Raw genomic sequence first — 14,549 nt, 5'->3', positions numbered from 1 at the left:
TCCACCTACTCCTATTGACCTGTACCTGCACCATAGCCCTCCATAATCCTCCCATCTACGTACTTATCCAAACTCCTCTTAATTGTTGCAATCAAACCCACATCCTCCAGTTCTGCTGGCAGCTCGTACCACCCTCTGAGTGAAGATATTCCTTCCGAGATTCCCCTTTCATCCTTAACGGATAGTTCTAATCTCACCCACCCTCACTGGAAAAAAACTGGTTGCATTTACCCTCTCTATATCCCTCCATCAAATCTCCCCTCATTCTCCTACACACCAGGGAATACAATAATACACTGCAGCTCAGTTCCTCAAGTCCCAGCAACATGCCACCCCAACTTATGAAGGCCAATGTGCCAGAAACAATTGTTATGAGCCTGTCTACTTATGACGTCGCTGGAGAGAGCAACAATTTAAGTCCTCAGAGCCCAGTATTTCTTCTGCCATCTAACACTGAAATGGCCTGGACTTTACCACTGCTGAAATCACAAGACAGAGGAACCAAATCAGGCCTATGTCTTATGTCTTATGGTCACAGGAGAAGGCAGGCAACCGAGGACTTTATTCAGTGGCACATAGGAGACTGCGAGGTAACCTTATAGAAGGGCAGAAAATCACAATGGTCATAGACAGGGTAAATACACTTAGACTATTTACCAGGAGAAAAGAATCAAAAACTAGCGGGCATAGATTTAAGGTGAGAGGTGAAAGATTTAAAAGAAAGCTGAGTGGCAACCTCCTCACGTGGATCGAGCTGCCAGAGGAAGTGGTTGAGGACAGTACAATAACGACATTTCAAGACACTTAAGTACACAGATAGGAATTGGAAATCAGAAGAATGAGGGGCGATCTAACTGAACCTTTTGAATGTTGAAAGCCCTCGACAGAGTGGATGTGGAGAGGAAGTCTCCTATGGTGGAGGAATCTAGGACCAGATGACACAGCCTCAGAATAGTGGGATGTCCACTAAGAACAGAGATAAGGAGGAAATTCTTTAGCCAGAGGGTGGTGAGTCCGCGGTATTTGTTGCTACAGATGATGTGGAGGCCAAGTCATTGGGTATATATTTTTTTTATTTTGAGATAGAGCATGGAATAGGCCCGTCTGGATCTTCAAGCTGCATCACCAAACAATCCCCGATTTAACCCGAGCCCAATCACAGGACAATTCTGAGTTTTTGAGTCTGGTGGTCCTGGTGTAGATGCTACGTAGTTTCCTCCCTGGTCGGAGTGGGACAAACAGTCCATGAGCAGGGTGGGTAGGATCCTTCATGATGTTATTGGCCCTTTTCTGGAGCCCTTCTGTATATACCATGTGTGCTTGATGGTGTGAGGCTAGTGTCGGTGATGTGTTGGGCAGGCTTGTCTACCCATTGTCAACTACTCTCAGGATAGATGAAATACTGTAATCTCTTAATAATTTTGAACTCTGAAATGGGAAGTTTACATTTCTTTTTAAATAAATGACATTCTTTTGCTTTTTGTGTCAAATAAATGCATAAAAGTATAGAGAAAGAGCAAAGAGGTGTTTATGGAAGTACTTAAAGGTTCAATATGATTGTTAAGTGTCATTTAATGTCACAATAATAAAAAATATCAGAATACCAGCAGTAATTCCTTTTTTTAGGGAAATGTGTAGATTTTGTCATTTAATTTAATTGTGTTGCTCTTTCTGCTTTCTTGAATGCCATTCATCCATAATAATCGCTGGGCTGTTATGACTGATTGTCACTTACACGGAAACGTGGGGTTTCTGGTATTGAATTCACAAGAATCACGGTCCCTGGTCCTGCCAACCAGATGTTTGAATGGATGCTTTTGACCTCTGACAGGGGCTTAGTGCCGTCAGTAAAGCACCTGTGACTCGAGCTTCTTTATGCTTTGTAATCTTTCTTCCAGCCAGTGCACACTCACAGACTGCTTTGAGACGGAGCAAATCTTTTCAATCCGACCAGCCGCGTTTCCTCCTTCCCACCAATCACCTTTATTCAAGTGGATAGAAATCCATGGTAGTCCTGCTTTCATACTCAGTTTTATTAATTTTTATTTTCATTTTGAGATACGGTATAGCATGGTTACAAGACCTTTTGGCCCAAGAAACCTGCACCACCCAAATAACCTACTCACCTGTACGTCTTTGGAATGTGAAAGGAAACTGGAGCACCCAGAGGAAAACGATGCAGTCACAGGGAAAATCTACACGTTCTGTATGGGCAGCTGTGGGTTGTGAACCCTGGTCACTGGTGCTGTAATACCGTTGCACTAAATGCTACAATGCTGTGACGTGATTTGTATTGGTTTTACAGATTGTCACCAATCAGCTCAGTGTACCTTCCTCAACCACTTCCTCCGACAGCTTGTTCCACGCATGCACCACCTACCGTGTGAAAAGTTTGCCTCTTGGGTTCCTGCTAAAAATATTTCCCCTGAAAGAGTTCAGGCTCATTTGATCTACTGAGATGATTCCTACCACCTTCTTAATTTGGCTTCTTTCCCCTTCCTTTCCAGTCCTCATGAAGGGTAGCAGTCCAAAACGTCAACTGTTAATTCCTCTCCATAGATGCTGCCTGACCTGCTGAGTTCGTGTGTGTTACTCTGGATTTGGAACATCTGCAGAATCTCTTGTGTTTATGATTTTCTACAAATATTAAGTCTAATACAAGCATCATACCAGCAAGAAATTGACCAAAGCATCCAATCACAAACAATAGAGAATTTACAGATGCTGGAAATCCATGCAACACACACAAAATGCTGAAGGAACTTAACAGGCCAGGCAGCATCTATGGAAGAGAGCACAGTTGACATTTCTGGCCGAGTTTTTTCAACAGGACTGGGTCGAAATCTGTTTGAATTTAACACAACATATCATAACGACTGCAAATCTAAATGATCAATATGACCTCAATCCTACCTGTAATCTGATTTGTCACTGCCTCTTTGATCAAGCACCCCACACTGCCCTCTACTGCAGATGCCGATAAATGTTCCTAACAATTAATATAGTGTACTAACATGTTTAGTTTCACAGTGGGTGGCTCAGAGGCACTGCTTGTAAAGGTCCTGTCTCATAGATCCAGTACTGGTTGCCGTGGTTAGCACAATGCTATTACATTCAGGGCACCGGAGTTTGGAGTATGGTTCTAGCGCTGTCTATGTGTCCTTCTATGACTACATGGATTTCCTCCCACAGTCCAAAGATGTACCAATTAGTAGGTTAATTGGTCACTGTAAATTGTCCCGTGATTAGACGAGGGTTAAATATGTGAGTTGCGGGGGTGGTGCGGAGGAAATAGGCCATTCGTTCTGCCAAATTCATACTAGACTAGTGGGCATCCGTCTGTATTAATCCCATTCTCTGGCATTTGGCCTGTAGCCTTTGATTCCTCAGCAGAGTCAGTCATCACCGAGCTGCTTCTTAAATGTAGTCAGTGATGCCACCTGTTCAACTCTCTCTGGCAGTGTGCTCCCAGTACTCACCTCACTCCCCAGGTAGGTGTGCAAAGCTCAAATCTGGAAGTCCAGACCAGGGACTGGAGGTTGGAGGCCCAATGTCTGAGAGCCTGAGAATCCAGGAAAAGGAGCTTGTTTTGCTGTTGTTGTTGTTGTTGCTCATGGTTGACATACTGAACGTTGGGGGAATGATACCTTTCTGCTGGAACGTGTAGTGACACTTGAGGGGTGCCTCAGCCATGCGTGGGTGTGCTGGTTGTTAATGCAAGTGACGCAATTCACTGTACGCGATAAATAAATCTGAAATTTTTTGGGTGACAAAGATCCCCTTCAGATGCTTTTTAACTCTCTTGCTCCTTACCCTTTCAATGTTCTCCCTGTGACCATGTATGTTTTCTCCAAGTGCTCCGCTTCTCTCCCACATCCCAAAGATGTGCCAATTGGGAGGTTTAATCGGCCACAGCAAGCTGCCCTCAGTACGCAGAATCAAGAAGAAATTGATGGGAGGCGTGGGGGGAGAAGAAAACAATTTTGAGTAGGATTAGTAATAGCCTTGTTGGGCCAAAGGCTTGGTTTCTCTGCTGTACCTCTCAAGGACAATTTGATAATGTGTGTGGAAGTTTAAGTTACTGTGAATATAAATGCATTTACTGAAACTTACATTCAATAGTTTCCATGTATTTAAAAGCGTTTTAGCTTTTTCCCTGAATGAGATAAAACTAGATTTAGAGAAATTTAAATTCTACCTCAAGTCTATAACTGACCAAAAGGAGCTTATTCATAGAGCCACTCAATGACAGATTCTGATTTCTACTATGATGGTAGGTCATGACACAATATTTTATCTTTCATTCATTCACTTAAGTTTCTTAGGTCTTTCTCCATGCCAATTGTTTTTGCCTTATTAAGAAGATGTGTGTGTATAAGCTGAAGCTTCATTGTGCTAGGATCATCAAGAATTCTGCTGCTCCTCTCCGTCCTGGCAGTGACTTCCATTTGTTTTAAGAACAGTGGGTACTCAAGTACACCGAGAGTCAATAGACAAGATAATTGAAATAACTGAGGCAATTCTGTCTGAACAAGATCACAGAATGGTTATTACTGTTCTATCTTTTTGTTTTGGTGAAAATTGTTGATTTTATTTAGAGATCCAGGCCCCCCCAGTACAATGAACTGCACTGCCCAGCAGCCAACCTATTGTTATTTATGTGTTGAGACAGCACAGAATAGGCCCTTCCAGCCCTTCAAGATGCTCCGCCCAACAATTCCCTGACTTAATCCTAGCCTAATTACAGGACCATTTACAATGACCAACCAGTACGTCTAAGTACTGTGGGAGGGAACCAGAGGAAACCCACACAAACGTATAAACTTCTTACAGACAGCAGTAGGAAATGAACCTGGGTCGCTGGTACTGTAAAGCATACACTGGCTTAATCACAGGACAATTTACAATGACCGATTAACCTAGTGACCGGTATATCTTTGGAGCTTGGGGGGAAACCAGAGCATCCAGAGGAAACCCACACAGCTCATGGGAAGGACGTATGAACTTCTAACAGAGGAGGCCAGAACTGAACTCCCAACTCCAGTGCCCCAAGCTGTAATAGCGTCAGCATTTTGTTTTTTTTTGAATTTGAATTTATTTAGTTACATTGCAAAGATCAAATGCTCACCTTCCGAGAGATCAAATGTCTAACCTGGTTCAGTACCTAGCAACAGATCCAGTATGGCTTTCACTCTAGTTCTCTGTCTACATACAATCATCATCATTATATGCCATGCATATGATGTGGGCGATCATGGTCTTTTCTCTATCCATGACCATGATTGTTCTTGGCAAGTTTTTCTACAGAAGTGGTTTGCCTTTGCCTTCTTCTGGGCAGTGTCTTTACAAGACAGGTGACCCCAGCCATTATCAATACTCTTCAGGGATTATCTGCCTGGTGTCAGTGGTCGCATAACCAGGACTTTTGATGTGCACCAGCTGCTCATATGACCATCCATCACCTACTCTCATGGCCTCACATGACCCTGATCGGGGCTAAGTAGGTGCTACAGCTTGCCAAATGGTGACCTGCAGGCTAGTGGAAGGAAGGAGCACGTTATACCTCCTTTGGTAGAGATGTATCTCCACCCCACCACCTGCGTAAATATAATACATGGATGATAGAAAAATGACAGGCTACTGTATGTTGGAGGGAAGGATTGGTTTGATCTTAAAGTAAATTGTAGGTTGGCATAACATCACAGGCCAAAGAGCCTGTACTGTGCTGTACTGTTCTATGTTCTAAAACTATGATTACCTTTGGAATATTGCTCAATTCATACAAATTCATCTCTTGTAAAAAACTAAGAACATTTTGAACCATTAACTGTTCCTTTCCTCAGGTGCTGCCTGACCTGTTGAGTGTTACGATAGCCTTTTCTGTTTTTACTTCAGATTTCCATCATCTGCAGGGTGGTTGAAATTTAAAATAGTCCATTGATCTGTTTCTGTGGCTTCAGAAGTCACTACTTTGAACTACCTAGACACGATATAATCTATCACACCTGCCTTTTAACAAAGCTGTCAGCTCGCTATTCTCAATCCATCAACGTACGATGCCAGTTTATCAATGCCTTAGTGTATCTGTTCTATCTATCTATTCATGTCTTTTTAGACCTTAAGACCATACAATATTGGAGCAGAATTAGGCCATTTGCCCATTGAGTCTGCTGCATCAGTGCATCATGGCAGATTTATTATTCCTCAGAACCCCTTTCTTCCTTCTTCCTGTAAATTTTGACGCCCTTACTAATTAAGAACCTATCAACCTCTGATTTAAATATGGCCAATGACTTGCCCTCCACAGTTGTCTGTGGCAATGAATTCCTCAGATTCACCAGCCTCTGTTTTCAGAAATACCTCCTCATTACCATTTTAAATGGTTTCCTTATATTCTGAGGCTGCGCCCTCTGTTCCTAGACTCCCCTATTATAGGAGACGTCCTTTCCACATAGATCTTTCATTATCTGACAGGTTCAATGAGGTTCCCACTCATTCTTCTGAACTGCAGCGAGTACAGGCCTACAGCCATCAAACGTTCTTCATACATTGACATTTCCTTTCCAGGGATTATTTTCGAGAACCTCCTCTGGACTCCCCCCAACGCCAGCACATCCATTTTTAGATAAAAGGCCCAAAACTTCTACAATACTCCAAGTGCAGTCTGACCAATGCTTTATAAAGCCTCAGCATTACATCCTTGCATTTATATTCTAGATATTCCTCCATTTATCCTTCCCTCTATCCATCTCTTAACCCCATGATTGTCTGTTGTATCCAATGATGACTGTTAGATTTGTGCAGTTCTTCTGTTGTGTCATTGAGGAAACTCCATGAAGAAACCTGTGCAGGAGAGTTTTTAAAGAGGAAAAGTCGTTCCACTGTGGTAGTTCCACTCTCTCGACCTTAGAAGTCTGGATCTAGTGGTCTGAGTAGTCATCACAGCTAGGGCTGTCCTTGGTTGCAGTGGATGAACATGACTTCTGTGCCTTATCACACCCTTTGCTCTCACACGGAGCGTTGCAGAACCACCTTCCCAGTCGCTAAATCTCCCTGTTGATCTCACCTGACAGGAACAGTTACTTCCCTGCAACCATTCGGCTCCTGAATTGGCAAGGATAATTTCACTCGCCTCAACTCTGAACTGATAGCACGACCGACAGACTCACTTTCATGGACTCTACAACTTGTGTTCTCAGCATTACCTGTCCTTTAATTTGTGCAATTTGTCTTTTTTGCACAATGGTTGATTGTCAATCTTATTTATGTACAGTTTTTCAAAACTTCTGATGTATTTTTTCTGTAAATGCCTGCAAGAAAATTAATCTCTACGTGATAGATGGTGCTATATATGTACTTCAATAATAAATCTATTTGACTCTGACTTTGGTCTTTTTCCAGAAATGTTACTGGCCTGCAGTTCCTTAACTTGCCTTTCTTAAAAAAGGCTCAACATTAGCTATTCTCCATATTTGTCTCCATAGTAAATACAAAGGATAGATATTCGTCTGAGACCTTGTCCACCTGCTGTGGATCAACACATCGATGACCACACTGATCTTTAAGAGGACTCACTCTCTTCATAGTGACTCTTTTGTTCTTAATATACTTGTAGAATTAGTTTTTGTTCTTCACCCAGAGGGAGTAAACCATTGGAGCTCTCTATCAATGTTGGCTGTGGAAGCCCTTCTTTCCTAAATAAACTAAAGATAGAGATGGTTTGATTTTGGGCTAGCATGGCAACATGGTGTGGAGATACAGCATCAACCATTGAATGGTGGAGCAACCAAGTGGGGCCAAACGAGTTCCTCCTGTGTCTACATTTTTATGGTACTACGTTGATACCAATATGTGGAGAAATCATTTCCTTTTGGCCACTGAAGGAAGTTAAGGAAAATTAGAGCCAGCTGAATTGGGAAGCAATTCAGAAACACAAGGATCAACAGGGAAATCACTCCAGAAGAAGACCAAAATCTATGTCAATTTACTATCAAGGTGTATAAATATCACCATGTACTCCATTTAGAAGAATGATGTTTTGAAGAAACTAAAAAAACAGAATTTATGAAAAATATATATAAAAAGACTGAAAAAAAGGCAAATCATAGACATGAGAGTTTCTGTAGATGCTGGAAATCCAAAGCAACACACACAAAATGCTGGAGGAACTGAGCAGATCAGGCAGCATTCATGGAAATGAACTGTCAACATTTTGTGACTCTTCAGGGGGAAAAAAAGCAATGTGTAAAACAGAACAAATTGTGCAAAAATTAAAAAAATACTGAGAATCTTGAGTTGAAGAGTCCTTGAAAGTGAATCTGTAGGTTGTGGAATCAATTCGGTGCTGAGGTGGGTGAAATTATCTGCACTGCAATAACTGTTCCTGAATCTTGTGGTGTGGGACCTAAGGCTTCTGTACGTCCTGCCTGATGGTGATAGTGAGAAGGGAACATGGGCTGGATGGTGGAGGGTTCAGACTGAGACTGGGAGATTTTAACTGGGTCAGGAAATCAAGTGGTGCAGAGCACTGGTTGGTATTGAACAAGGTTAATAAATATCAACCACAGTCCAAATGAAAAGTGGAGAAAAGATGCTGAATTATTTTTTCCTTCTGTTCTGTCAATCACATGGATTCTGGACATTCTCTTTTTTCTCTCTCCCATTGGGCAGAAGATACAAAAGCTTGAAGGCATGTACAACTAGGTTCAAGGTCAGTCTGTATCCCACTGTTATAAGAGCATTTAACGGTTTCCTATTGCCAAAAGGTCTTTTCTTGACCTCACAGTCTATCTTGTAATGGCCTTGCACCTCAGTGTTTGCCTGCACTGTACTTTGATATGATTTGATGCAAATGTCAGTTCACTGTATATTTTGATGTATAGTACTGTGCAAAAGTCTTAGACACACACACACACACACACACACACATACGTATATATATATATAGCTTGGGTGTGTCAGACTGTTGCACTGTTCTGTATTTGTCAATGTGGAGCAGAGAGTGAGTTTTAAATTTTGCAGGAGTGAAGGATGATGGTAGAGTGCTGCAGGAGGGGTGTGGGACAGACAGCAAAGAAGGAGTGCCAGGGGTGGGGTGGTGGCGTGGCTGCAGACGCACCCAGCCCTGAGAAAGCAGGTGAGGTCATTTGATCAGTACAGAATATCTCTCTGGTGGTTCCTGCTCTCTGTCCTCTCCCTTCCCCTTTTCCCAACCATGATTCCCCTCTCCCTGCCCCCTTCTCACTCTCAACCCACAATAGAGACCCGTATCAGAATCAGGTTTATCATAAGACCATAAGACAAAGGAGCAGAAGTTGGCCATTCGGCCCATCGAATCCGCTCCGCCATTTTATCATGAGCTGATCCATTCTCCCATTTAGTCCCACTCCCCCACCTTCTCACCACAATCATCACTCACGTATGTCAAGGCATTTGTTTTTTTCTGCGTCAGCAGTACAATGCAATACATAAAGTTACTACAGTTCTGTGCAAAAGTCTTAGGCACCCTAGCTATATATTTTATATATATATATGCCTAATACTTTTGCACAGTACTGTATGTTGGTTAAAATAGGAAGGTGGTTGCTGAACAGAAATGAGTACTTAGCTTGGTATTAGCTCAGTAGTATTAAGTGTTATTTGGTTACTGGAACCACTTAATATGCAGTACTTTGTATATATATAAATGTGCCTAAGACTTTTGTACAGTACTGTACATGTGACAAAAAAGCTAATTTTAAATCTTTTAACATTTTTATTCACTGTAACAGTATATTCTGTATCTGTTACTGATTTTCCTTCCATGCACTGATGTAAAGTAATGACCTCTTTGGATGACATGTAAAATGAGTTTTTCACACTGCCTCTGTTCATGTAAAAGTAAAACAAAATAATTCAATTCTGTTGATTTCAGTTCAGTTTATTTTGTTATCTCTTTGGTAGTTTTTTTCTTTTAGAAATGGTTTTAATAACCACAAGAGATTCTGTAGATGCTGGAAATCCAGAACAAAGCACTCAAAATGCGGGAGGAACTCAGCAAGTCAGCCTGCATCTATGGAGGAAAATAAAACCCCACCTCAGGACTGATTTTAATCATTTTCTTTTGCATTTGCAGAACTACTGTATGTGTTGGAAGTGGTTTGGGTGGGGGCGTACAGAGAATGGATTTTAAAACGTCTTTCTTCAAGCGGGGCCTCTCTGGTGTTAATACGTCTATTATCAAAATTAGTGGTCAGCCAACTGGAAAAAAAACGAGCCATTAAAGATGTTATGACTGAGCAAATTGACATCAACCACATCTTAACACACAAGGCATTAGCCAAAGGACACCAATGAATGAGGCATTCTCTGACAACCCAGTCAATTTGTCACCCATGTGCATTCAGGAATGTGTCCAACCACCGAAAGCAGGACTTAAACAAATAAATAAATTGCAATTTTATCTTTGTTGATTGTGCATATTGTAAATGCTGAGGATGTTGTTAGTATAAGGTAAGTGGTGTAAGGTGCAATTTGCTGATAGCTAATTTCTTTTGGTCACGGAATCACCTGTGTCAAAGTCAGCTCCTGCGGTGCAGACAAATAGAAATATCAGGAGAGAGATGGAGCATGAGAATATTGCAGGGGAGAAGGGACTAGCAAAGTGCACCTAAATAGGGTGTTTGTTACAGAGACATGGTATCTAGGATGCTAAATATTTGAGTTATGTTTTGCATTTTGTGTAACTTAATTATATCTGATTTACAATTCCAGCCGCTGTCATACTGCACAAAGTAATCTTCATAAAGTTCAAAGTATATACAGGACAAACAGTCAGAGCCTTTTTTTTCCTGAGTGAGATTTGAGGTTGACATTGTGTGATTTAAGTCCATTATTTTAAAGGGACTGTGTGCATCTTAGTGTTGGGCTGAGCTATTTCACAATGGAAATCAAAAACTGAAGATAACAGTAAGTTATAATTTGTGACCCTCAGCTGGTCGAAGTTGTCCGGGGATGGTGTATCGTAGCCGTTGAAGTCAACACACAAGCCAGAGCAGCACGATGTGGAGAGCAAGCTGATGCCGTGTAGCAGGTTTCCTCACCCCACGCAGCTGCTGAATCCAAAGAAACAGCAGAGATCGATACAGTTTGGCACCCACGGCCAGTCAGCATTGAACTCAACATAGGTCTGCCTTAGGGACTTCAGCTCTGGATTTTTCCTCGGGGATTTACTCCTGAGGTCTTCTCCATAAGTGGGTGTAGCCATAAGCCAGCAGAGATTTGAGATCAGAGCTTTTTTTCTCCTAGATGAGCTGTCAACAATGGCTGCCGAGCCAATTCTGCCCAGAATGACTGGTTTAGGTGCCAGTACCCTGCCTTCACCCCTTCCCCTTTCAGTAGAAATGGTTCTGTCAGGCTTAGAGTCTGAGCCCCACGTGAAGGCCTGGAGCTGGACTTATCTGTCAGAAGCTATTTGAGTCACACGCCACTGGGAGCTTATCCTCAGTAACCCCTCCTCCCCAACCGGCTATGATAACCTTAAGGAATCCTATATTAGAAATACAAGTGTAAATTGCTGCCATTCAGGTAAAATCTTCCCATCCCCCCAGATGATACCTGAAAGCCCCATGAGGAAACTTCCAGCTATTTTGTTCCACAAGCACTCTTCACCTGCGCTCGCGAAGCAAGTGGTGAGAACACCAGAACACACACTCCATGCTCACTTATGGACATTATACAGCCAGATACTGTAGCTTTTCTGTGCTATAATCTTCTTCGGTGAGATATTTATCAAGAATGCTACGTACACAGGGCCCTCAGCATTGTCAATGGTCCCTCCCATCTGTCCAACAATCTCTTTGGCTCCTCCTCCCCACCCCACCATCGGTCATTTCAACGAAGACAGCTTCTTTTCCCAGCCCAGAAGACCACTGAATCCCCTGCTACCGCCCAGGTCTCATCACACATGAAGCGACAGTAACATTATACTGTTTACTTTTTAACTTGTGCCATAAATGCACCTTATTATTTATTAAGTTATTTGTGGTAATATTTTAAGCATGTCTGTGAGTTACAGGTACTGTGTCGTGGTCCTTGGTCTGGAGGGACATTGTTTCGTTTGGTGGTATACAAATAAACTGAACTTGAAACTGAAAATATTGACCTGGGAAGTTGTTTGAATTACCTTCCCGAGAGTAAGGAATCCAGCTGCAGTAGCATATCCCATCCGAATGCATCACAGCATGACGTGGCAACGGGAAATAAAGGGCAAGTGGGACTTTGGCATGGAAAATCTCAGAAGATCAAGCAGCATCTGTGGAGAGAGAGAGAGAGAGTTAATGTTAAATGCACCCTCTAATTCTTTTTACAGCTGTGCAGACCAACTATTGATCTGAGCAGGAAATTTTTAAACGGCCTGATAACTGCCCGGCACTTTAATAAAGCATTATATAAAAGAAAATCCCAGCAGCGTGGCAATAAAGGCGATGTATGTGAGAATATTTCAGTTACCGCATAGTTGCACACTCACACGGCTCAGAGGGAACAGAGTTAATATTTCAGGTCAAGGACCTCTCAACTGGGAAAAGTTAGAAATAGAACATGTTGTAAGTTTTGAAAACCGTCAGGATGAACCAAGTAATTGAGACAAAAAGAGGAAGAGGGCTTCTTCAAGATAAGCAGTCCTGGAGAGGAATAGAGGTCCACTGACAGTAATCAGCAAACTAAAATCTGTGAGTGCTGGAAATCTGGAACAAGAACAGAAGATGCTGGAGCAGGCAGGGGATATTGATTTGATCTGTCTCAAGGTGGGTACAGACTGGGGGCTGGGAATGGGCTGAGACAGATGGTGCTGAGGGGATATAGAACATAGAACAGTACAGCATAGTAAAGGCCCTTCAGCTCATGATGTTGTGCTGACATTTTAACCTACTCCAAGATCAATGCAACCCTTCCCTCCATTTTTTTCATGTAGGATAGACCATCAGGGTGGAAAGGGTGCCATGACAGCGTAGTGGTTAGCATTACACTACTGCAGCTAGAGTTCAAAGTTCAATTCTGATGTCATCTGTACATCCTCCCCATGGACTGTGAAGGTTTTCTCCAAGTGCTCTGGTCTCCTCCCACAGTCCGGAGACGTACTGGTTGGTAGGTTAATTGTTCGTTGTAAATTGTCCCAGGATTAGGTTAGGGCTAAATTAGGTGTTGCTGGGTGGTGAGGCTCGAAGGGCCGGAAAGGCCTACTCCACGTTGTATAAATAAATAAATAACACAGCACTTGAGAAGCCACTGATGTTGCAAATGTTCGGGATTCAACATGAACCCGTGTTGGGCAAAGTTATAGACACTTGTTCATTCCAGGAGCAGAAGGTGACACCATAGTCTATCGTGCTTTGATTTGATAAGATGTCAGTGAATGCTGAAAGAAAGGCATGGATTTGTACAGGCAGCATGGAAGCGTAGCAGTTCATGCAAACACTTTACAGCACCAGCTGTAAGATCGGGGTTCCATTCACATCACTGTCTGGAAGGAGTTTGTACGTTCTCCCCGTGACCGCGTGGGCTTCCATCAAGTGCTCCGGTTTCCTTCCACAGTCCAAAGACGTACGGTTAGGTTTAGCGGGTTGTGGGCTGTTCTGGTGCTGGAAGTGTGGTGACACTTGTGGGCTGCCCTGCACAACCCTCACTGATTTGATTTGATGCAAACGACACATGTTACTGTATGTTCTGAAGTACATGTGACAAATGTAAGTAACTAAAGCAGCACATGGTGGAAACACTCTGTAGGCCAGGCAGTAGAGTTTAAGTTTTAGGTCAAAGACGATAATCTTCAACCTGAAACTTTCATTCTGTTTCTCTTCCCACAAGTGCTGCCTGACCTGCTGAGACTTTTTCAAAGATTGTCAGCATCTTCAGATTTTATTTATTTTGTTACAGAGTGTGGAGTAGGTCCTTCCAGCCCTTTGAGCCACGTATCCCCGTCAACCCCTCGAAAAATCCGATTGACCCTAACTGAATCACGGGACAATTTACAACGACCAATTAACCTTCCCCGGCACCCCCCGACAAACCCAATTGACCCTAACTGGATCACGGGACAATTTACAAAGACCAATTAACCTTCCCCGGCAACCCCCGACAAACCCGATTGACCCAAACTGAATCATGAGACAATTTACAACGACCAATTAATCTTCCATTGTTGGATTGTGGAAGGAAACTGGAACACCGGGAGAAAACCCATGCATTCCACTGGAAGGATGTTCAGAGACCCCTGATGGAAGAGCATCGGAATTGAACCACAAACTCCAGAACACCCTGAGCTGTTATAGCCTCGTGCTAACTGCTAAGCTACCTTGGTGATTTATATTGCACCTGTTTTGGCCATGGACTTAACCAAAGGACTGCCTATATAATGTTCAAAATACGTCAACTAATTTGTGAAAAGTGTAGTTTCACCATCAGCAATATACAAATCGAATACATTCAGTGGCCACTTTATTAGGTACAGCTGCTCTTTAATGCAAATATCTGATCAGCCTATTATGTGGCAGTAATTCAATGTTTAAAGG

Source organism: Mobula birostris, chromosome 10 (assembly GCF_030028105.1).
Source record: "Mobula birostris isolate sMobBir1 chromosome 10, sMobBir1.hap1, whole genome shotgun sequence".
NCBI classification, from domain to species: Eukaryota; Metazoa; Chordata; class Chondrichthyes; order Myliobatiformes; family Myliobatidae; genus Mobula; species Mobula birostris.
Note: the sequence above shows the minus strand (reverse complement) of the source record.